Source organism: Triturus cristatus, chromosome 5_2 (assembly GCF_964204655.1).
Source record: "Triturus cristatus chromosome 5_2, aTriCri1.1, whole genome shotgun sequence".
In the NCBI taxonomy this organism is placed as follows: Eukaryota; Metazoa; Chordata; class Amphibia; order Caudata; family Salamandridae; genus Triturus; species Triturus cristatus.
In genome coordinates this window covers 1,002,326,194-1,002,351,755 of record NC_140588.1, presented here as the reverse complement: position 1 = coordinate 1,002,351,755, position 25,562 = coordinate 1,002,326,194, and the positions used below count along the sequence as shown (strand labels likewise).

At 43.3% G+C, this 25,562-nt stretch overlaps 1 long non-coding RNA gene across 1 annotated transcript in view; it reads left to right on the top strand.

The window, feature by feature from the left end:
• The window catches only part of LOC146829571 (uncharacterized), a 168,500-nt gene that overhangs the window by 106,514 nt on the left and 36,424 nt on the right, over positions 1-25,562 (top strand). Inside the window, exon 2 of the long non-coding RNA XR_014962010.1 lies at positions 20,805-20,862. This is a non-coding gene — a long non-coding RNA (uncharacterized LOC146829571). The remainder of the gene's footprint in view (positions 1-20,804; positions 20,863-25,562) is intronic.

Here is a 25,562-nt window from a genome sequence, read left to right as displayed (position 1 = left end):
AAAAAGGGGGGTCCCAAAACGTGTTTTCTCCATGCAATTTCCATCGGAAACTTTAGACAAGGCTACAGGTCGAATGGGTGAACAGAATTACCCCCAAATTTGGCAGGGAGAAGGGTCTTGGTCTAGAAAGCACACTTTTGTTTATTTGGTGTAAATCCGTTCAGTAGTTTTGGAAAAATATCAAAATTTACAGATATCGATATTTGGGAATTCTGCCATCTGATTGGCTGAGGCGTTACGAGCACGAGCTTGCTGCTTATTGGCTGCGAGCGGTGCGAGAGGTTGCAAGTAGGAAGTGTTGGCAGCCATTTTGTGATTCTGTCGAATCGAGTAAGGGGAAAAAAGTGTGAACAAAGTAGGAAAGAGGAGGGTAGGAGCACTGTAACCTCTGTGGGGTGTTTAGGGTGTTTAGGGTGTGCAATACAGGGGTGCGAAGCAAATTACTCATCCCTACAGGTCTGAAAGTGCTGGGCTACGGAAATTAGGTGAGGTATTGCCTAGAGTCTGATGCTGCTAAGGTGAGCTGCTGCGGGACTCGGGGAGTAAAGCATGAGCCCAAACTGTGTGTCTTATGCTGTAAAGTCATGTGCCCTCTCCATTGCACCACACTGTGGAAGTAGTGTCAGCATGTGTTTATGGTGCATGGTGCAATGAGCCGGGTCTATGTGCAATGGGTGCAGGGCAGGGTTGTGGTGGGAGTACGTGTGAAGGCCATTTCATGCACGCTAACTACGACGAAGGACTTTTGAGTGTGGGATGTCCACTCGTTCTCAAATCGAGCAGTGCGTAGTGTGGGAGACGGATGCAAATATTATCGTATCTGTCAGGGGGGGCTGGCCACTTGCAAGTTTGTTCTCGGAGCAGCAGATGTGTTAGCGCAAGATGTCGCCCCATAGTATCAACCTGTGGCAGCATACAGGAACCTATTGGCAAACTAATCGACAAATACCTCCAACCTTACGTCATCAACATGAACTCTTTCATTAAAGACACTACAGATTTTTTAAATAAGTTGGATAACGTGAAATTGGACTCCAACGAAAAGATACTCATGTGTACCATTGATGTACAAGCACTGTACACTTCTATACCCCACACATTAGGGATAGAGGCCGTGGAAACTGCCTTACTTCAGATGGAATATGACGAAAATATGAAAATATTTCTACTGGAATTACTCAATTTCACATTGATGCACAGCTTCTTTAAATGGGAGGATAAATGGTTCCTACAAAAGTCTGGCACCGCCATGGGAAATCCAGCAGCCCCAGCATACGCGAACATTTTCATGCACCAGTATGAGAATAAATACATTCTACAAAATCCCCAATGGCAACAAGGGTTACGTCTATATCTGCGATATATAGACGATATCTTTATCTTGTGGAAAGATACAGAAGACCAATTGATCAACAACATCCAACTATTAAACCTGATTGATCCAAGGATTCAATTTACTCATGTAGTACATGAGAAACAAATTAATTACCTGGATGTAACCATCCTTAAAATAGGTGATAAGTTTGAAACTACTCTATACACCAAGACAACTGATCGAAACAATTTGCTTGCCTACCAAAGTTTCCACCCTACCCCTCTCAAACAACACTTACCATATTCACAATTACTCCGCATACAAAGGATTGTCTCAGACCCGAAGGAATCCAAGACACAAGCACTAATCATGATTGACAAATTTAAGAAACGAGGATACCCAAATGAGGTGTTACAGGATGCCCACAAAAGAGCCACAGCCAAGAACAGGCAGATGTTACTCTCTTCTCAAAAAAGTGTAAAAACAACTAAAATTACATGCGTGAGTAAATATTCTACTATCACTCCACAATTCAAGAAAATCATCAAAAGACATTGGTGTATGCTCAAAACAGAACTGGACTTCAATAACATCTTCCAGGATGAACCCACATTTGCATTTACCAGAGCTAAAAATCTCGGTGAAATCATAAAGAAACCTACTCTCACAAAACCTTTAATAACCTTTAAAGGCACTATCCCATGCAGAAACTGTAGTAATTGCAACAATATCATGGAGGGTAACACCATCACTCACCCCATGCGGGGCAACAAAATCAAGCTACAGGTTAATGGTACCTGCGACACAAACATTATTTATATGCTAAAATGCCCATGCGGAAAAGCCTATGTGGGACAAACTGAACGTAAACTAAAAACAAGATTAACTGAACACAAAAGTAATATAAGAACAAAAGTGTTTAAATCAGCGGTTGCCAACCATTTCATTGAACAAAATCATCAGATTAACCAGATCAGAGCATGTATATTGGAAATTGTGGAAAAAAATGAAGAGAGAGATAATAGAAAGACTTTATTGACACGTGAAAATCACTGGATATTCCACTTGCAAACCCTGCGTCCTCAGGGGATAAATGAAAGAACTGAATTTAGTTGTTATTTATAAATCTATTAATATTCTGTCATGATTATGTTAATTGTACATTATGATACACTGTTTCCGTGGTATAATATATTGTAACTATCAATAGCCATTAAGTGTTAGTATTGCTTAGTATGAAACACACATATAGACACTGGCCCTTTAACTGATACATGCGCGACTTTAAAACATCGTAGTACAGCCCACACGCGTCACACGCCAACTTACATCGCGCTGAGAACGTTCTGCTTACAGCGCTGATAGAATTCAGTCTCCTGCATATTCGGTAAGAAGGAATTACGTTTAAATGCTTATAACCCACCCGAAGCAGCTTGCACTCATTTAATATCGGAACCGCGAACATTTGCTTTAAGCGCTTACAAACATTTGTCGGCTAATGTGCCACGCCACTTAACCTGTCTGTAAGTTGAAATAGTAACGTTACCACGTTACGTTTAATGCTTGCAGCCCACTCGAGGCAACTTGAACCTTTTTAACATTAGAACTGTTAACATTGGTTTAAAGCGTCAACGAATGCTTGTTAGTTAACGCGCTGCGCTAGCCAATCTGACTGCGAGATTAGTTTGTAATGTTACTAGGCTCCAGTTAACAGCAGAAAAAACACGCATGCATTTGGTTTTAACATCGGAAAATAATCCGTACGCGTAAATGTAAATGGCTACTTCAATTGTCGAACGAAGCATAGTATGTATATCACTTGATGGTGCCAGATAATATGTGACAAAGATTTAGTGAGTTAAACATTGTTTGTTTTTGAAGAATTATTAGTGATAGATACCACTCTTTGTTTCATAGATTTCCCAGATGAAGGCCAGCAGGCCGAAATGCATTGGAATAGGAATATAAGGATTGTTGGGAACATATGGATTGTTGTAAAAGGAATTGAATACCAAGTATAAACTATTGAATACTTCCATGAATATATCTTCATAAGTATGAATAAAATACTGCAATGAAGAGCAACTTCAAGTTTGGAAAACTTTATTGATCAAAATTTGCTGGTGAATCCAGCACACCAAAAATCAGTGCCCTTTGTGACACTAGCACTGATCAGCGCTAGTGCTTTCCTCAGTTCATAGCACATACTCCAAAGCAGGGAGTAAACGAAGGAGCACGATTTACGCCTTTAACCTAAAGATTACCTTGGAGCTGTGCACGACTATCATCTAAATCATTAGCGCAAGATAGCTCAGACAAAGAACCTTTCATCCTTACAGTAACTTCTCCAGCTGCATTCATACAGGATGTGTACAAAGGCCGGTCGTGGGTGTTGTGGGATGTCTGCGACCTTGATCATCATGGATGAGATGCCCAGTACGTGGCACATGGGCGGGTTCACTGTGTGTTACATTGCCAACCAGCTGCTCCTCCCTCCCACGAGCCCCCACACTTTTGTGCACTACGCTGTTGTATCCCATGCACTCCTTCTGCACACCTTTGTAATGGCTATTCGCGCATGTCGTGCGGGATTCCAATCACACCATGACACTGCCGTTTAGAGGTGGTTCATGCCACTTTACAACAACGACTGCTGCAGCCCTTGTGGCGGCCACACCAGAACACAGAGACACACTTACCGCACTTCTTGCACATGGACACGTGTGAGACACCCCGTTCCCTTTGCCGCTTGTGCATGCAGGAGGATGCGTGCGTAGCTAAATCTCCAGGCTCACTTCCAATGCTGAGGTGACATGGTAACGTCCGCTGAAGACAGTACACTGATGTTGCAGGGCTCGTGCCTATCATGCTAACTCAATGACCACATGGACATACTTGCTTAGATGCAGGTTCGGGGGCGTTGGCGGTCCTGGGGATGTAGCGATGAGTGTTAGGGCCCTCATGGGTATCCGTGTATCATGCTCATTGACTCTATGACACCTGTTGGTGTTCAGGTGTGGCTCTTGGCTGTGTTCCCTTTCATGCTGCAGGTAGTGGGCCTGCTTGACATCAGCAGAAAGCAGGTGTAAAATCTCTGGTGCTAACGTTGCTTATCGCAAGAATTTTTTTCACATCGCAGTTTTTGCCTTTTGTTGTGAAAGTTGTGATGTGGTTTTTTCATGTACAGAAAAATAAATGAACTGAGCAGTGTATCCCGTCAAGATCCAGCACCTGACCCACTATTCACAGTCAATATAAATACAATGAGATTTCTTCATTGCTTTTGTGTGTACACTGTAAATGCACCCACTACCACAGTGCAATTCAAACAGAATTTTAGTATTTCGAATAAATCGCAAAGGTGCACCTCGTGTGTTTTTGCACGGGAACGCATACTCTGCATCTCATTATCAGCACTTTAATGCAACTACAGTTGAGATAAATCTAACACACTATTCAGAAGCTGGTGCAAACTGCAGACATCACCAGTATTCCCGCGATAACTGCCCCAAAATTTAACACCATGGTGGACACCACCAAAGAACAGTAATAAGAACGAGAAAGAGTCACACAGCAGTTAAGTAACATCCAAAAACGTTATTGATTTTTTTTTTCCAAACTTTTTTTTTTTCGTAAACGTATATATAAAGAATAAAGTAAATTTAACAAAATGAACACAAAACAACAAGGCGGAAGACTCTTGTCGGGAACATGAATGTCGACGACACAGCCTGGAAAATAAAGCACAAAATAAGGACGTGTGTAATGCTCATATCAAAGGAGCAAGACACAGAGAAGGAAATAAAAGCCAGAGAGAAAAAGAGAGGGAAGAAAAGAAAGGCAGTGAGAAAGGGAGACGGGAGATAGAGAAAGAGAAGAGAAGGAAAGGAAGGAAGAGAGTGAGAGAGAGAGTGAAAAGAGGAAGTGGGAGAGAGAGAGATACTGCCGCCCCTGCGCATCAATGACCAAATAATTACTTGCTGCCACCGGAGTGTGTACCAGTGGGCACTCCACGTGCCCATCAAAGCTCTGCAGCCCGGCAGTTCTCACAGATGTTGCTGAGTCCTGACTCATGAATGGCGGAGACCACATCAGCTTTTCCGTGGCCCGGCAGATCCCACACATGTCTCTGAGTCGTGAGTCATCAATGGCGGAGACCACATCAGCTTTGGGTGCCGCTAACCCTGTGCAACGAAAGTCAGCGCCACGTGGTGGTAGGCCACTGACAGCCATACAACTTAGGGTGCGACTAACCCTGTGTAACTCAAGTCCGTGTCATGTGGTGGTAGGCCCCTGACGGCCACATCAGTTTCGGGTGGCACTAACCCTGTGCAAGTCAAGTCCGCGCCACGTGGTAGTAGGCCCCTGACGGCCATACAGCTCAGGGTGCGACTAACCCTCTGCGCAACTTTTCATGGACTCTTTATGATTGAGACCCGTGGAGCATCTGCCATCCAGTCACCACCGGCAATAAAGGATGTAACGTTGTCGATGCATTATATTTGCGTGGTCACATGGCCTGTGATGTATGTGCCGGATGGGTGTGGTGTGTGTGCAAACCTGCCCTCAGTGAGTGGCCATGACATGTTGACAACTAGAGCACTGAACTCCACACCAACAGCGAGTACGCCTGCGTCAGGTAGCTATGTGGGGGTGGTAGGGAGAAAGGTCATGGTCCAGAAAGCGCGCTTTCTTGCATCGAGTGAAAATATAAAAGGAATGTCCCGTGGGCAATTTAATATACCGGAGCTCTGTCTGTGCGAGGTAACCCTTTCACGCTCCCTCTTCCCAACATCACCACTTCGCAGCTATAGCGTTAGAAGCCAGTCCGTCGGCTCGCAGCTCTCTACCTTTGCGAGCTAGTACGCTTTTGTGCTTGTACCTCTGCGAGCTACTATGCTGCTGTTCCTTTGGGAGCGGACAGCTCGTAGTACTGCATCTGTGAGTCGACCGGATGGGCCGCAGTTGTCCCTCTGCAAGCCTGGGTGCAAACTGTTCATAAGTCACACTAAATAAGCATTGAAAAGCCATTTTGTGATTCAGTCCGTCAGCTGGCATCTGTCCGAGGCATTTCTGAAAACATACCGGAGTTATTTCTGTGAGAGATACCCCTTTCACACTGCCTCTCCCCACATCAGCAGGTAACGCACCCTCTTCCCACATTACCAACATACCCCCCAACAACCTTCTTGGGCCCAGAATTATCCCTGTGCGGTTGGACAAACAAGAATCTTAGTCATGTATAGATTTACCTATAAAATATTTTATTTAAACAAAACAACAGCAAATAAAACTGAAGGGAGTCTGGTGCTTTGGTCGTTGCCACAAAGTTGGGGTTAATGTCATTCAGGACTCAGGACACAGTTCCACATATGGGATCGGCTTGTATTGAACAGGGTTAGTGGCACCACGTGTCGCGCCTTGTGTTGTACAGGGTTAGTGGCACCACGTGTCGCCGGCCTTGCATATGGAAATATGCCTGACTGATCAAAGGGAGTCTGGTGCTGTGGTCGCTGCCACGAAGTTGGGGTCACTGCCATTCAGGACTCAGGACACAGGTCCACGTGTGGGATCGGCTTGTGTTGAACAGGGTTAGTGGCACCACGTGTCAAAAATTTGAATTGCGAGCTCTGTTGCCCGCAGTGTAGAGTGTTATTGAGTGTTTGTTGGCGCTTGAAGATGATTTTGTTGATTGTTCTAAAGCTATCACTGATATAAAAAAAGTTCTTGAAGCAAGGTTACCTGCCTAGTTGACTCTGTAATTAATTAATCATGATTTAATTTTAATTGTGAGCCCTACTGACCGCATTGTAGGCGTATCATGAAAAGATTAAATATGTATAGAATACACTGTCGAAGTGTATGAGCCTGTGATGCTGCTTGGTGCGGATGGGCCGCAGTGGGAGCTAAGTCTGTTGCCTACTGTGTCATCTGCAATCACGACTGTATCTGAATTGTGAGCCCTGGTGACTGCAGTGTAGGCCAGAGGTAGCGGTAAGCAAGGGCCCACAGCCACATGCATAGGTTGGTGGCCCCACCACCCTGCGTAGTTTGTTCAGTGGCACAACATGGCGCCGGCCTTCCATATGCAAGTACGCGTCTCTAATCGAAGGGAATCTGATGTTGTGGTCGCTGCCACGAAGTTGAGGTCACTGCCATTCAGGACTCAGGACACAGTTCCACATGTGGGATCGGCTTGTATTGAACAGGGTTAGTGGCACCATGTGTCGTCAGCCTTGCATATGGAAATATGCCTAACTGATCAAAGGGAGTATGCTGCTGTCGTCGCTGCCACAGACTTGGGGTCACTGCCATTCAGGACTCAGGACACAGTTCCACATGTGGGATCGGCTTGTGTTGAACATGGTTAGTGGCACCATGTGTCGCCGGCCTTGCATATGGAAATATGCCTAACTGATCAAAGGGAGTATGCTGCTGTGGTCGCTGCCACGGACTTGGGGTCACTGCCATTCAGGACTTAGGACACAGTTCCACATGTGGGATCGGCTCGCGTGGAACAGGGTTAGTGGCACCATGTGTCGTGCCTTGTGTTGTACAGGGTTAGTGGCACCACGTGTCACCGGCCTTGCATATGGAAATATGCCTTACTGATCGAAGGGAGTCTGGTGCTGTGGTCGCTGCCACGGACTTGGGGTCACTGCCACTCAGGCCTCAGGACACAGTTCCATATGTGGGATTGTTCTGCTTGTGTTGAACAGGGTTAGTGGCACCACGTGTCGCCGGCCTTGCATATGGAAATATGCCTAACTGATCAAAGGGAGTATGCTGCTGTGGTCGCTGCCACGAATGTGAGGTCACTGCCATTCAGGACTCAGGACACCGTTCCACATGTGAGATTGGCTTGTGTTGAACAGGGTTAGTGGCACCATGTGTCGCGCTTTGTGTTGTACAGTGTTAGTGGCACTACGTGTCGCCAGCCTTTCATATGGAAATATGCCTAACTGATCAAAGGGAGTCTGGTGCTGTGGTCGCTGCCACGGACTTGGGGTCACTGCCATTCAGGACACAGTTCCACATGTGGGATCAGCTTGAGTTGAACATGGTTAGTGGCACCATGTGTCGCCGGCCTTGCATATGGAAATATGCCTAACTGATCAAAGGGAGTATGCTGCTGTGGTCGCTGCCACGGACTTGGCGTCACTGCCATTCAGGACTCAGGACACAGTTCCACATGTGGGATCAGCTTGTGTTGAACAGAGTTAGTCCACGTGTCACGCCTTGTGTTGTACAGGGTTAGTAGCACCACGTGTTGCCGGCCTTGCATATGGAAATATGCCTAACTGATTAAAGGGAGTATGCTGCTGTGGTCGCTGCCACGGACTTGGGTCACTGCCATTCAGGACTCAGGACACAGTTCCACATGTGGGATCATTTGGCTTGTGTTGAACAGGGTTAGTGGCACCATGTGTTGCCGGCTTCTGTTGAACAGGGTTAGTGGCACCATGTGTTGCGGCTTGCGTTGAATTCTGCCTCACGTGGCGATGACTTGTGGTGCAGTGAGTTAGTGGCACCTGAAGCACTCAGCATGTGCGCACCCTTCGATGATGCGTGGTCCGGGCGGGCCTCACTGGTAGCAATGTCTTTACATGCTTTGAAAGAATCTTCATAGCAGACAAAATCTCCAAGTAATTCCATTTCAGTACTCCAAGGTTTGAAGAGTTGCAGAAGAGCTAAATAGAAAAACTCTCTCTTATCTGGAGTATCACAACTTAATTTCCTGTCAATAATCAAATTTCCTTTGGCATTCATTAAGAAACATCCTTAAGATCCAATTATAGGATATTTCCCTTCATTTATTTTTTATGTAACATTTTTTCTAAAACTATAATGTTGCAGTATTTCATATAGACATATGTTTTCCAGGTATGGACTTCTATTTGGATAGTATGCGAGGAACAGTAATTGAGTTATCTGCAACATATTGTATGTCCATATTTGCATTCCACATCTTCAAAATTACTGGATTTTAATCATTAATGTACTTCAATTCTTGTGTTCTTTTTATATTATATTATATTATATTATAAGTATTTTGGGGTGATTTTTGAGTGATAGTATGCCTCACTGCTGACATAAAACTGTTCACTCTTCCTTGCGATGACTGATGGTGCACTGAGTTAGTAGTACCTTTGGCGCTCAGTGTGTATGTACCCTGAGATGATGCGTGGTCCGGGGGTGCCGCACATGGAGCAATGTCTTTTGTCTATTGAATTCTGCCTCAGTAAGGCCACGTGTCGATAACTTGTGGTGCACTGAGTAGGTGGTACTTTTGGCGCTCAGCGTGTGCACACCCTGGCATGATGCGTGGTCCGAGAGGGCCGTACTGGGAGGAATGTATCTTGCGTACTGGACTGCGTCATCTGCAATCGCTACTCCATCTGAATTGTGATGCCCGCTGTCTGCAGTGTAGATCGAAGGCAGGAGTCTGTACACACATAAGTCTGCGGTGCTGTGCCGTTGGGTTCTCAGGGGGCCTGTGTCGAGTAAACCCGCGGTCATGGCGGCAGCCTCGTGGCAGGGTGAGGCTCGCTGATCTGGCACAGTCGTTGGTCTTCACAGTTCACAAGTGAACCACGCCCAGAGCCCTGGCCTATTTATTCACATTCCTACGCTGAAGTGGCGTACGTCGGACCAGCCCACTCCGGTTATGCTTATGCTTACAGGGGGGGATGAAACAGCTACATGACTGAGATCATTCCTAGTGCTTGATGTAACATGGTTGGGTCCACTGTCCACAACACTACAAGCACCAGTAGTATTTGTGCACATGGAGAGGTGTGTGTTCTGCATACTGAGATGTGTCCAACACATCACTGCTACACTTTGCATTGTGTGCATTGTTATTCATGGGTGAATTTCTTCCTTCACATATAGTTTGTTCACACCTGTCCCAATAGTCAGCTATTGTGTGGCTGAGGGGCCATGCTGTTTTCAGAAAGTTTGCTGTCTTGTTCTGCGCTGCCTCAGTGGTGGGGGGGGCTCCTGGGGGTGGTGGTGGGTGTTGTGGCCTTCTTGGCTGTCGGAGATGCTTGATCAGTAGGTCTATGACATGTGTTAGTCTTCAGATGTGGCTCTGGGCTGGGCTCCCTTTCATACTGTATGTAGTTGTTTAATATTTAAAAAAACAACAAGACATTATATAATAAACAATTTTTAGGGTATTAAAGTTACAAACTATTTAAAAGAAATCAAAATTACTGAGAAAAACAGGTTTTATTAATATTATAATTGGAAATTAGTATTTAAATAACCTTTGAAATTCACAAAAAACATAGGTCTCAGGAAGATTAAAGTTAGAAATTAGTATTTAAAAAATAATTCAAATTTACTGAAAAAACGATTGCCACATTTCCCAACATTGACCTATTATATGGCTAAGGGACCATAACGTTTTTGGAGGGTTCACTGTCCTGTTCTGCACTGCCTTGGTGGTAGTAGGGAGAGGGGTTGTACGGGGGGGAGGTCCTGAGGGTTGTGGCAGAGGTGTGGCTCACTGGTTAGAGGCGGCAGACCCGTAAGCAGAGAATCGGCCAGAGACCAGGGTTCAATTCCCGACGCGGCAGGGTCGTGGACCAGGGTCAAAACGGACTCGATAATTCTCGCCTCGGTACCTACTCTAACCAGGAACACACTCGGCAACTCTGGGCATTAAGCTTGCCTCATCTCTACAACGGCCCCCCACAGATGCCGGGGATGCCTGGTTTCACCTTGGAGATACCCAGAAAGGGACCATCTCACAGGGATAGCCAGGACGGGTTCCCCAGCGGTCTAGAGCGCCGGGACGCCCCGTTGCTGGGGCAGCTGTGCGCTTTACAAGTCTACAACATTTACATTTACATTTACATTTCTTGGGTGTCGGAAAAAACTATAGGTTAAATGAACATTATAATTAGAAGTTAGCATTGAAATTCACTGAAAAAAAAAGGTTTCAGGCACGTTATAGATAGAAATTAGCATTTAAAAAAAACTTAGAAATTCACTGAAAAAACCATAGGTTTCAGGGACAGGATAGTTAGAAATTTGCATTTAAAAAACCTTAGAAATTCACTGAAAAAACTATAGGTTTCAGGGACGTTAAAGTTACTTGGACATTTGACTCATATAAAACCAGAGGAATTTGCCAGTTATAGTTAGTTGAGCTAACTATAACTCACGCGCCCGCAATGCACTGGTGATGACATCACATATTACACCACTCATGACATGGTCAGTGAAATCACTCATGACATCATTGATGACATCCCAAATGACATCACTGTTGACATCATCCACGTGATAGTCTGACACACCTCCTCACACTCTAATATAACCTTTGATACACGTACTCTAAAATACAGACTACCATTGTCGAAACCATGGACACATCAATACCAGATACTAGATACCCATTCACTGATTCCTATCTATATATTGTAAGCTAGACATACACTCATACAGTCACTCATACATGCTGTCACTCATCATTACATCAGTATAATATCCACTCGTACACATATACATACATTCACACAGTGCTACTGATCCATAGAGTTACTCACACATCTACTCAGTCATGCTAAAAATCAATCACACCCATGTACTCACCTATGCAGATATATACACACCACCTGACTTATTTATCCACACACCACCTCCCTTATTTATATAGATACTAACACATGCTTACTCTCTTATACAATCACTAATACAAGTACACATTCATGTATGTAGACACTCTTGCAATCACTGTCTCTCACGTATAGTCAATTATACACCCCAACACTCACATATACTGTCTAAAAACATATATAGTTACTCACATATATATAACTGAGACATCAATTCACTAATCAACACACCTGTACACACAGTCAGCTACCCATACAGCTCTTCCGAGATGCACTTTTGAATCTATACAACCAGTATATCAGCCATTCAGACATATATGCACAGAGTTAGACACCCCCACCCACCCACATAGACACTCAGACACCCATACAGATACTCATACAATCAATCAATAACCCATATAGACACTGATGTAGCTACTAATCAACCCATGCACCTGCTTACACACCAACTGAGAGACTAATATAGACATTCACACAGTTTAGTCACTAACCCATGCATTCAGTAACATACGATCTATCAGTGACTTATACAGTCAGTCATGCATCTACCAAATAATCCATTCAGGCACTTCTACATCCACTCATTCTTCAATAGACCTTGGCATAGATATATATGAAAAATATTTAAACTTTACAGAAACACACATTCACTGAATGATGTCATCAGTGATGTCATCAGTGATGTCATTTGAGATGTCATCAGTGATGTCACTGACCATGTCATGAGTGATGTAATATGTGACGTCATCACCAGTGCATTGCGGGTGCGCGAGTTATAGTTAGCTCAACTAACTATAACGGGCGAATTTCTCTGGTTTTATATGAGTCAAATGTCCAAGTAACTATAATATCCCTGAAACCTAGGGTTTTTTCAGTGAATTTCTAAGGTTTTTTAAATGCTAATTTCTAACTATAACGTCCCTGAAACCTATGGTTTTTTCAGTGAATATATATATATATATACATATATATATATATAGATATATATCTGAAAGCACTCTTCTTTCTCGTGGTTTCCACAACTGGAGCAGAAAGAGAACGGACCACAGGGTTCTTGTTCAATACCCGTTTGTTTTATTCAGGAGACTCTCACAGACAAACGGCAGCCATAACGCGTTTCATCCCTCCTTAGGGACTTGATCACATGACGCGGTTCTACCAATGGCATTTCATTTTAAAGGTTACACTTTTTTTCGTTTTTTGTTGTTCGTTGTGATTGGGCAAATATGCTTCGTGTGATTATCGTGCAAAAAGTGCTATGTGTTTACTGAGTCACATTAAAAATACATTTCGACATCCATACATTTCTGTCATGGTTCCTCTTTTATACCAGGATAATTCCCAATATACAAATGTTATATATTTATTTTAAAAGTAAATATTATCTCCTGCAGGGTTTTAACTTAAGAACCTTTCTCAATTAGTTTCCATTGGAGTGTGTTGAAGAACCTGTTAGTGGTTATGTGTGGTGCTGGTATACTCAAAGGCTGGGTTGGAGTACATTTATGACTGTTTTGGGGCCTTTTTAGCTGTAGTAACTTTAGAACTGCAGATTGTGGGTAGCAATGAGTTTGTGTGGGTGGGTGTTTTAAATTTGAATGTCCCTCCTTAAACCCCCCTTCCACTCCCTAGACCCCTACCATATGAGCCTTCCCCTTTTTTGAGCCACTCCCATTATCCCTCCCATTATCCCTCCCACATTCACTACTAAAACATAGACCTACTTGTGTGGTGCTCTCTGGAGCTCTCTGCATAGAAAGGGTAGAAAAGGTGGAGTTGCAGATCTCCACACTTAGGGGGTCATTATGATGGCTGGCGGACCTAAGTCCGCCTGCCATTGTGGTGGTGTTAGGGTCCACCCACCTTTATAGCGGCAGTCGCACACGTACAATCACGATGCGACCACCACCGTGGTGTTCGCATCTTGCATCGGCACCATTTCGGCGGGTGCTGCTAGCGGCAGCACTCCCCGCACTGTGTGAAATGCATTTAGTGCGTTTCCCTGCACTATGTGACAGGCACCACGCGGTTCCTGCCACTTAGTGTAGGGAAATATACGTGGGTACCATAGGTTCCCCCTAGTGAACCACCACCTCCCCCAATACAAGGGGGCCCGCAACGGGCCCCCAAAACCAACCCCCTCCAGCCTTTCAATGGCGGTTTTGCCACCATGGAAAGACTGGCAACAGCCAGCATCGTAATTTGGCGGACAGTGCCTGCTAGGCATTCACGCCATTTTATGCATGCTAACCACTCCGCCAGGCAATCGGTACGATTGCCTGTGGCAGATCCGTGGCGGGCGGTCGTTGTGCCCGCCACGGTCGGAAAGCGGTTTCCTCCGCTATCCTAATTTGGCGGGGGTAAAATTGCTGTACGATGGCGGAGGGCCAGCTACCGCACAGCTGGTGGACCCTCCACCATCATAATCACCCCCAAACTTTTTTGATCTGCATACTACTATAATACTGATTAAGACAAATGTTGGCAGCCAGGGAATATTCCACTGCACCACCTGAAGTAATCACCAATTTTTTATGACAAATTGCCAACCTCAAGATAGCCAGCTACCAATTGGACACACGTTAAATACTTTAGCACATAGAATGAGAGACAACTATAGTCCAAAGTGTTACAAGCAACAATTAAAGCCCAGTACTACAGCCAGAAACACGACAAGTCAATCACTGCTGGTGATCTTTTCTATTTTATGCCATTTCTTTTCAGCTTGCGCACCCAAAGCATTTTGCCTAAATTTAGGCTTCCTCAGTGTGAAATTGTGCAAATTATGGTCTATTTTTATTAGCTGTACTACACCATCGCAGTCTGTCAGAACATTCCATCAATCTAACCAGCGTAATTTGTTTTACAAGAAAAGATCTCAAAGACGTTTCCATCCAGATGCACCGTAAGCAGTTAGGTACAGTATCGTAAGCAGAGGGTATCCACGATATACTGAGTTTGGCAAACAATGTCATTCGGACTGCAGCGTCTCATATAGTGCGAGTGCAAAACTCTACTTCACGGACTACAAAATGCAGTTTGTGAATCGGGCCACAGTGTCTAAAAGTTGAAAATACTTTAAAAATAATAAAACCGTATATATGTCTTATGTACTTGGTAATGTTACAACCCCAATTAGATGTACAGAATGTTCTATTGTCTCACATCACCATTAACATATCATGGCCTCTTCTCCCCAGCTACTTACATGCTGCATAGATATCAATGCATGTTTACCCAGTTCAGATGTGCTAATTTTTAATCTGTTTCTTGCATCAGTTATTCCCATACCCTAGCCCTTACAAGCACATCTTCATCATATACTCATAGCATCTCATCAACTAGTAAAATAGCCAATAGGAAGAGAATATAAAATGTTTCCAACCTCTGCATGAACTAGAGATTGAGTTTATAGTATTTGTGAAAACAACGTACTGCTGTTATTAAGTACTTTTACACGACAAGCTGAATGATATTGCTATGGCAAAAAAAGAAAATTTTCACTTTGGTGACTAAGTTTTACAAATACCAAACATTCATAGCTTATATGATGCCTAGTAACATTTTTGTGTTTTGCAGATTAACTAAAACTAAATAGGAAGGAATGCTGATCACTGTTTATCTAGGTCATAATGTGTTTTTTGTAATATATCTTTTGTATATTATGCAAAACGCTTTACATTTGATGTATAGTTTTAAGGAGAAAACCGGAATAAATCATTGAATGGTACTAGTAGGTTGATATATAACTGGACAAATAAACCATGCAAAAGAAATATGTATTCCACACAACAAGAAATCATTTCTATCTGTGGATTTTAGCACATAAGCAATTGAGTTCAATTTAAGCATCTGCTAAAGATTTCCCTCACCAAAAAAAAAAAAAAAATCTCACCTAAGTAGAAGGTAGATTTATTAAAGCTGAAATATTTATATTCTGCCTCCAAATTCATTAGTAACTTGGTGCCTGTAGTGACAATACATTCATCTATTCATGTATACTAGTATGCTATTAAAATAACTGCTTACTTAAACATTTTGGCCTAAGTATCAGAACGTTGTGATAACAAGTGTAGTATTTACCCAAAGCAACTGTACTCATTAACTTTGCTTTGAAATAATGAGCTGCTGAGTGTTTCCAGCAGTAGCTGAACCCTTAACAAGCGGGTTAAAAACAGACCTCTGGAGTCAATATACTAGTTCATTTAGAAATCTTTGCGGCTCTGAGAACTCCTCAGGACAATATTAGAAATGTGATAATGCAGCAAAAACATCAAATTCTGCTGGTAACTCGTTAAAATGGCCACTGGATTCTGCTGGACCCGCTGAATCCTGCTGTGACATATGCACAAGGGCCAATATTTTGTAGCAATTATTGGGATAAGAAATAATTGAAAAAAAACAGTGAGTGATTGGTCTTAGACTTTAAATCATTTCATGCCAAATATTATTCAATGACCTATTCGAAAAATTATTAGAGACCAAACCAGGGTAGAAATAAAAAAAATATTTATTTGCAGGATGACCAAAATCTTCATGGAATTGGAAATCAAAAAAGCATTTCTAGAATCAATAATGCAATGATGAATGGATCAAATAAGTCTCTGTGGCGCCGATCAGTTACTAAATTACAAATGACGTCAGTAAAACACAGAGAATGGATTTATGTGCTAATTAAGTTATTAGAAAACAACATACTTATAAAGTTCATGGAGTTTACTTTCGCCAATTCCACAACTTCTGTTTTTTAACTTGCCAACTTAAGGAGATTCGCGTTACCCAGAAAACTTTTTTATTTTTTTTAAACGGTTAAAAAAACTCATGCAAAAAAGTAAAATTTGCCAAGAAAAGACAAGTGGAACCTAGTTTTTTGAGACAAGAAAAGTTTTCCACAAAAAGTCTTCGTTGTTTGGAATTGGTATCACTTGGTGAAGTTGACAAACTTTACAACTTCGCAAAGAGGGAGAGAGACATTTTATTTACAAAGACCATATGGGCTTTCAATTAGAAGTTTTCTTCTTGACTGGACTTTGCACTGGATTTGGTTGTAAACACTCAGCTAAACCTGGATCCACTTCAACCGAAGAATGCCACAAGTTCTTGGATGCGTGACATCTTTTCCCATGTCTGTCTGGGACTGTCTCTGCCATTAGTGACAGGACTGCTGCAGGATGTGATGTCATGGTGGGAGACTGCAATAGATTAGACCTTCAAAAGAGCACTACATTGCCCTGGCATGTCTGACTCCAAAATTGTTAAACTTCTTCCTTCTTTGAATCAGCTCAAATCAATTCTGGGTCACACGTCAAATTTCCAGGTACGCTTCCTACAAAACTGTGTTTATTTTATCCTGTTCTAGATGTTTAGTACAGAGCACAATTCTATAAACAAACCCAGTAGCTTCACTTCCTTCCGATCCCTCCCTATTGACTGTCCTATCCAAAAACATATTGGTGTCTTCCTGCTGTATGTCCTTAGTCTAAAAGTAGCAAAGATAGCTATTTATGTACCAACTTCCTGTTTCTGTCTCTACTGAACTTTACCCTTTTGTTCAGTGCCGAGTTGGAAGCAACCTATTTTTCTCATTACTTAGAATTATCAATGAGCCAATGTAGGGTCAGAATTATAGGGAGTGGGGTGGTGATGGGAAATCTTCCAATTACTAGAGGATCTGCGTGATATGGAGAACACACTCAGGGAATTTAACATACCTGGTCATGGATTGGTAAAGAATATTTTGTCAATGACTTCTCCTCCAGATGACAGAAACTGGGTGAGTTTGCTTTATCGCTCCTCTGTAAATGAGCCCCTTAAGGCCCCGTTCTGAATCCCAGGAGACTTTGCACCAAGATGGGGATTCCAAGATGTGTATTAATTACCATATCCCTTCTGGTTTTCCACACATGACTTTCACATTGTCTTGCATTATGAAATAAAAAACAATATTTCAGAACCCAATGGCGTTGGTTCTTACCAGGTGTGGTATTACTGCAGCAAATTGCACTAGTAATGAGGCCTTAGTCTCATGTAAATTCTGTTTGACAGCAAATGTGGCCCACCCAGTGCTTAGTGTACATGAATGGTGAGGTAGCTTGCACTGCCATGGAGGATTCACCACCATTTCCCTCAGCCGGTCACTCGTGCCCAGTGGCACACAGGCAGTCCTGCTAAAAATGTGTGCTATGGTTGCAGTAAGGTTTGCTTTTGGTGCAATGTCACCACTAGTGTGCAACATACACGTCATAAAACAACAATACAAAACAACAAATTAACATACATAACTTCAGCCACCCTCCTTACATCCCCCATCTGACAGATGTCTTTGCAAATTCCCAACATGCTAAGCATGAACCAAATCTTAACATCATTTATCTGATCACTTTCTTGTTCACTCACTCAATCACTCACTCAATCACGTACTCCCTCACCCACTCACTGGCTCATTCACATACTCACACTCTCAACCCCCCACTTGATCACTCACTCATTGAATCACTCAAACACTCACACTGACTCACTCCCTGACCCATCTTCTCTCCCTTGCTCAATCATTCACTCCCTGAGGCACTCACTCAGTCATTCACACGCTACCTCAATCATTCCCTTTCTCACTACAACCCACAATCACTATGTCAATCAGCCACTGTCACACTGAGCTAACCACCCTCATCCTCACTGACTAAGCCACACACTTACTATTTCTCATAGTTAATCACTCACTCACTGGGTCGGTGGTTCCCTTGCCTACTAAATCACTCCTCACTCACAAGCCTAGTCTATCGCCCAATCACTGATTTAATCAATGAGTCCCTCACTCACACATTAACTCACGCAATCAATTCAGTCACTCACTCAGTAATTCAATTATTCACTCTGTATTTATGCCCTCGCTCACTCTTTCAGTCATCTACACCACACCCTCAAGGCTACATGCTTATCACACACCGTGAACATAAGATGCCACACTAGGATTCAATTTAGTTAGAGTTTTAATTTTGCTCACTTCCTTGGTAGACACTTTTTGTCCTACCTGGTTGTGAGTTTTAACTTCCGGTGTCCTGTCATTATTCCTCTGATATATAAAGTCGTCTTGTGCCGAGAGCCTGCCTTCTCAGAGACTTTTCTGCGCCCTGAAGTCTTGTTTACTGGCAGGGACATTTTAAGGATTTTGGAGGCCCTGGGCTAAATGTATTTTGGGGGCCCACTGCTTGGAACAGCTTTGATTTTCTGATCCAGTTTCAGCGATTTCATGCCCTCTGGTCTAATCCTAAATGTGAGTACATCTGATATTCAGGGATAGTGATGTGTGTTTTCAGTCTTGTAACACAGCACCAACTCACTAATATTACTGCAAATAATATCTGTGACACCCTAGTATTTGTCACATACGAGGTCCTGTATTGATCTAAAAGAAACTTTTAATATGGATGTTGCATGAAACAAACATTTTGTCTGCAAAATGTCTGTAATAGACTCTAACACATTAAAAACAAATGATGGGAACACGCTATTTTACAACAATCTGTTTAAAAACTATTCAAGGTGTTCAGGGCAAGACTCTCTGCAGAACAGAGCTGTCTCTTTCAGGGCCCCCCCTGAAAGGCTGGGGCCCTGGGCCAGAGCCCACTATGCCCATGCTAGTTTAAAGCGTCTCTGTTTACTGGCACGGAGCACTGTATGGACCCTGCTCAAAATGAATATCTTCTGGCCGGGGTAAAATGAGAATTTAGGGGAACTAGAGCACAGGAGAAAAGTGCGTGTTTGCCATTGATTGCGCGCCGTCCCATTGTGTGAGTGCAAGAAATACAAGCGCTTTCATATCTGCCACTGTTCGAACAGCCAGAGCTCACTCAGGCGATGGCTCATTGTGCACGTACGCCACATCCTATGCCATACCTGGCTGATTCACTCTAGCACCGTGCATAATCACGCCATCTTCAGCGACCTTGGCTTCAGTGCAACACGTTCTGACTTGACAGGTTTGTCATCTTCGCAGAACTTTACGCCCCACCCCCAAAAGTTGTTTTTGCAGAGGAAATTTCATGCAGAGACATTTTTTACAAGACAATTGTCCAGCTAACAGTTTGTTTTTGCATGCATTTTATCCTAAACAATCTACTTTTATGAGCTCTGTTTACCCGCACTTTGTGTTTTTTTAAATGTGAAAACTTCATCGACTTTAAGTACACAGCTAATTCTGACAGGAAGTAATCCTCTCCTTTAACTCATAGAGCAGAGAACAGGAAAAACACACACACCCTCTGTAAAAAAAGCTTCTGAAAACCTAGATTTCCAATTATAAATGCAACTGCATACAACAAGAAGCAGACTCTAAAAAGGGAGTTCCTCCCAGAACTAAGGCAAGATATAATATGCATAAAAGCAAATGTTCACTTGGAAAAACCAACTTGCTAGTTTCAGTGAGTCATGGAAATGCCCACTAGAAAGTGCAAAGGGAAAAATGTAGGATGCACACTTTAGACTTTGAAAACACTAGTCGATTTGGAACAGCCGGCCAATAAATAGTTAACATTTTTAATATGTGGTGCCAAACTTGTGGAAATTAAATTTCCCTTATATGTGACATGTATTGGTTTTTATCAACCATTGTGTTTCACATGGCAAGTGCATTGGTTTATCTATAAAAAAAAATAATGGCAGCACTTTTGTGCACACTGAATTGGGTTCACACAAGTCATATTGCCTTTTCTGTGTTATGTTGGTTTTTATAAAATACCATGGGTTTTTGGGATGAGGGAAACTATTGGTACACATATCAAGCACATTGGGTTATGTGAGAAAGCATATGGCATAAGGTGGCTAATTTCTAACCACATTATATCGCTTTATGTTCCCAGAACGGTTGTATATCAACAGACCGCCACTGTATCCTGTTAGTGCAACGGTGATTATAAGGTAAATACTGTTGTGTGTGTGCCACATAATGCTGTGCTTGCACAGATTAATTGGCTTGTAAACATACTTGTTTGGTTTGTTTAATAATGTGCTGCTTCACTGATATGACAGCTCAATTTTAAGGCATAGGAAATATTTTTAGGTATTGTCAAAAAAAAACACAAAGCCATGATGACATTCTCTTATATTTGGCCAAACCCCTATCTTCACTTCACACGCTGCTCCATATTCTCACTCTCTTCCGGAAATATTCGGGCTACACCATCAACTGGGACAAGTCATTGATCTATGTCCTCAGTAGGGACCCCCCACGGCTTCCTCCGGGCTGCACGGCTAGCATAGTCACGGACGGCTTTCGCTACCTGGGCATCTATGCAAAGAGAGATGTGGATGTCTTTCATGGGAGAAACCTCCTCCCTCCCCTGCATCGCCTCTGGCCTGACGTACAGCATTGGAAGACTGCCCCTTACACTACTAGGTAGATCCGCCCTCTTCAAAATAATGGCACTTCCCCGTTTCCTATATGCCCTACAGAACACACCCTACCCGTCTCAACACAATATTTTCAAACAATTGATTCTGAGGTCCGTTCACTACTATGGAATGGTGGCACTCCCCAAATCGTCCTGACAAAACTCACGTGCAGCTGGTATGACGGGGGTATTGCTCTTCCTGCAATCAAAACATATTACTGGGCCTCACAGTTGGTGGTCCTCAACCATTGGGCCCACCGTCCCATGACAGACCCAGCGTACAGAATGGATAGGTTCAATATGGCGGTGGGCAATTATATGAGGGCCTTGTATGGGGGGCCCAAGCAACTACCCATCTATACCCCTACCTCCACTGCAGTTTCGCTCTGGCACGTGGCCACTGCCGCGATGGGCTGGAAGGGCAAAATGACGTGAGTTACTCCATTGCTGGAATCCTGCCACTTGGGTATGCTATTGAGTCTACCTGGTTTTGATAAATGGGACCTGATTGGTCTTCCCGCAATGGGGGACATGTGGGCAAAGGGTGCTGTGGCTCTATTCGGTGAATTGAAAGTAAAATACCAGCTACATGAGGGGGAAACGTTCCGATACCTGCAAGCACGTAGTGCGTTAAATAAAGCCATCCCCAAGGGTTCCGATCTGCCCGTCTCTTCACCTCTAGAAGACAGGCTTCTCGACGACTACCTCCCAGATAAGGCCATTTCCCTGACCTACCATAAGATACTTAATAACGTACCAGAACCATTCGATAAACTCCTCATGAAATGGTCAGACGACGTAGGGGATATACCTGATGAAGATTGGAGGGAGGCCCTGGCATCTCCCAGGGAGGTGGCGATCCGGTCCTGCTTTAAGCTTATACAACTTAAAATACTTCACAGGGCTTACTACACCAGCACAGCACTTGTTAAAATGGGTCTCACGACCTCCCCACTCTGTCCCCGGGATTGTGGCTCCTTGGGTACTTTCTTACACCAGTGGTGGGTCTGTCCAATTCTCCAACATTATTGGAAAGAGATTTTGTCCACCATGTCCCGAATATGCCAGAAATCAATAGAACCCTCTCTTAGACTCTGTATTTGAAACATTTGGGACGCCACCGACCTCAACCGCACCGAACAATTATGGGTCTCCTTGAGCTGTATCATAGCAAAACGTAATATTGCCAGAACATGGAAAGGGGGAGTTGTGCCCTGGCGCATAGATTGGGCGGAGGACATGGACTGGTGCATGCAGGCCGAGAGGGTGATATACAAGAGCAGAGGCTGCCCAGGCAAATGGTCTAAAAAATGGGGCCCCTGGAACGAAAGCAGAGGGTTTTTGTGTACCCCCTTTGTGGATAAGGAGTCACTTTAAGGATCTAATGTCATTGTGTGCCCGTATCATTATCTGTAATGTCTCTTTTGAGTTTATTGATCATATGTATGATGTGTCTAATTTATGTGATATGCTCATCTTGACGATTACTCTTTTTCTTTACGTTGATGTTTTTGTTGTACTGTTGTCTTGTGTTCCATTAATAAAAATATATATTTTTTTAAACTCACAAAGCCATATCAGAAATCTCTCCCACCCGAGCCATAAATATCCAGGTAGAACGTGCTCCTCTGGGTAGTGGGCCCCAGATTATGTGGGCCCAGTGGTGCAGTTTCTCTATTCTGCCCTCTCTGAGGGAAAAGCTAAGCATTATTGGGGTGCGAAAGGAGTTGAGCCATGTGCTGTTTGGGGTACGTCCCTCATTTAATACCCCCTGCAGTCCACTGGACTATCCTGACCCCTAGGGTGGTCGATCAGAGGAGTAACCCCATATAGTTAATGGGATGTCTTGGAGTAAATTTGCCCTTAAGAAAATCTCCTCCTATGTCAGGGCGACATTTCACCCCATGTATTCTTTCATTAAGCCCAGTTGGGTTTCTCCACCCTCGTGAGGCTGATCAGGTTATCCCGTCTGAGTGCCCCAGTGAGGGAAAAGTCTGCAGGTAATTCTTTCTCTGCTGGGAGAGTTAGCCCACATGCTTGGTGCTTAATGAGCTTTCCCCACTTCTTAACCCAGTCCTTTGCACTGAGGCAACATCTTTAGCATCAGAGTAATTATTTTGACAGCTAATGCACATTGCCACTGGGGGGCTGCCTTGCAGATAAACTTTAAAGGCTCCACTGGGAAGATCTGACTAGATCAGAACTGCCTCAGGAGAATCCAAAAAGGCTGTGGGGCTATAGTAGTTTCGGGTGTTAATAGTACATCCACATATTTGTGGATGATATGATATATCGTGCTTTGAAAGATTTTCAGCTGGTGGAGATTCTGCAAGTTACAGCCCCATCAAACTTGCCATTCTTCTGCTCTATCTCTTGCCTCAATGAAAGCACTGTTTCCAGACAGGAGAACCCCAGATGGCTCCATCATAGGAAAACTCTGACTTGACAGCCTGTTGAATACTGCCTGTCAGGCCGTAGTGATGGCCGCCCCACAGTTTTAAGGTGGTCGGTTTCTCCCTGTGGTATTCTTTACTGATCCACTTCAGAATACAAAATTACTCTCTTAAGTTCAGAAAGTCCTTAAATACTTACCTCTTATATATCATGTTCGAATATCAACTCTCCCCATGATTACTCATGTGACTACCACCATCCCACCATGTTGTGCTGTTGATAAGATGCCTAACACCAGTTATTGTATCAAGATCCCGTGACACAAATGCCATTGCTGTAATATGTAAGGCTTTAACATCATATTCCGGCATATAGGATCAGAGCTCCTAATGACCGAAGACATTATGAGGACCCTGGTAATTCCGATGTGCTGGTATAAATATCCAACGTGGCTGGTATAAATAGTCACCGGCCACATCGCAATTACAAGGTACTTGGTCACACCGCTTACCTGTTGTTTTTTATCTGGTGAGATATGAAAAATGCCATCAGAACTGGACCCAGATTACAGATTCACACAGTAATTCCTCTTTTCTCATTTGTAATATACATTAGTTCCGCCCCCAGAGGCACTGATGGTGGAGTTACTGGGCTTTACAATAGGGGCAGGCTTGGTGAGGCCCTCTTTGCTGGTTAACTGATTGCCTTCTTCCCTAAAGACTTTACCATTTTCTCTCCCTTTTTTTCCACCTTTCTAATCACCATGAGGATACCATATGACGGCATACAGTGCTTCATAATTAAAAAAGAATATTTCAAAAATGCATAGATTTTTACAATCTCAGGTTGTAATACAGTTTCTCTGTGACTAGTGAAACACCTTATTTTGAATTTTCAACATCATGAATAAACAATTTCTACTACATTATTACAGTGGTATGGTCAGACCATTTCACACATTAAGGTACGTTATAGGTGGGTGTCAGAATGAGGCACGAGGTTGTCAGTTACATTTCTAATAAACGTGATATCTTAAACACTAACCCTCTTAGTCCTAAATTAGTCACTCCGAATAGACGTGAGTGCGGCCTATTTAGGATTATAATGCACCCCTAAAGAAACCTTTTTAGGAGAAGCTTGAAGTAAAACATAAAGGGCCTCATGTAGGTAAATAAATTTTACCGTTTCTTAAATACCGAGCCGTACCGAATCGGTAAATTAGAATCGGTAAGTTATATGTAGGTAAAAATTCGGTAACAGTTACCGATTCGGTAACATTCGGTAATCACGAATCGGAATTCACCGAATCGGTAAATACCGAGGTGGTATTTACCGAATCGGAAAATACCGAGGATACTACCACCTTCCCTTTACTAAGAAGCTAATATTATTATTATGCTAATAGAAGGTCTCTTAGGCTTGAATAGGGGACCCCATACCTCAAAGATCAGCTTAGTGAAATCACATCACAGGAGCATCAGGAGTCTTCTCGCAGGAAGGCTCGTCTTCGGTCTGAATAATAAACATGATGTCTGTGATATTAAAAGCAACAACTTTTTGTTTCCCTTCCCCTCTTGGGGGTTTTCAGTGGATGGTTTGGGGTCCCCCATTTGAGGAGCACGTGCTGTCACTCTCGATCGTGGGTTGCCTTGCGGGTGTGTGTTTACTTATGTTGTTGTGTTGTAGAAAATGAAACCGTATTGCGGGCTCTGAGCCATATGGCCTGCGTTGTTGATACCTCCTGCCTTAGTGTCTATGCAAAGCTAAGTGCCTCATTGTATGTTTCTCATTTGTTATCGTCACTTTAGCGGCCGGCCGGAAGGTTGTAGGCCC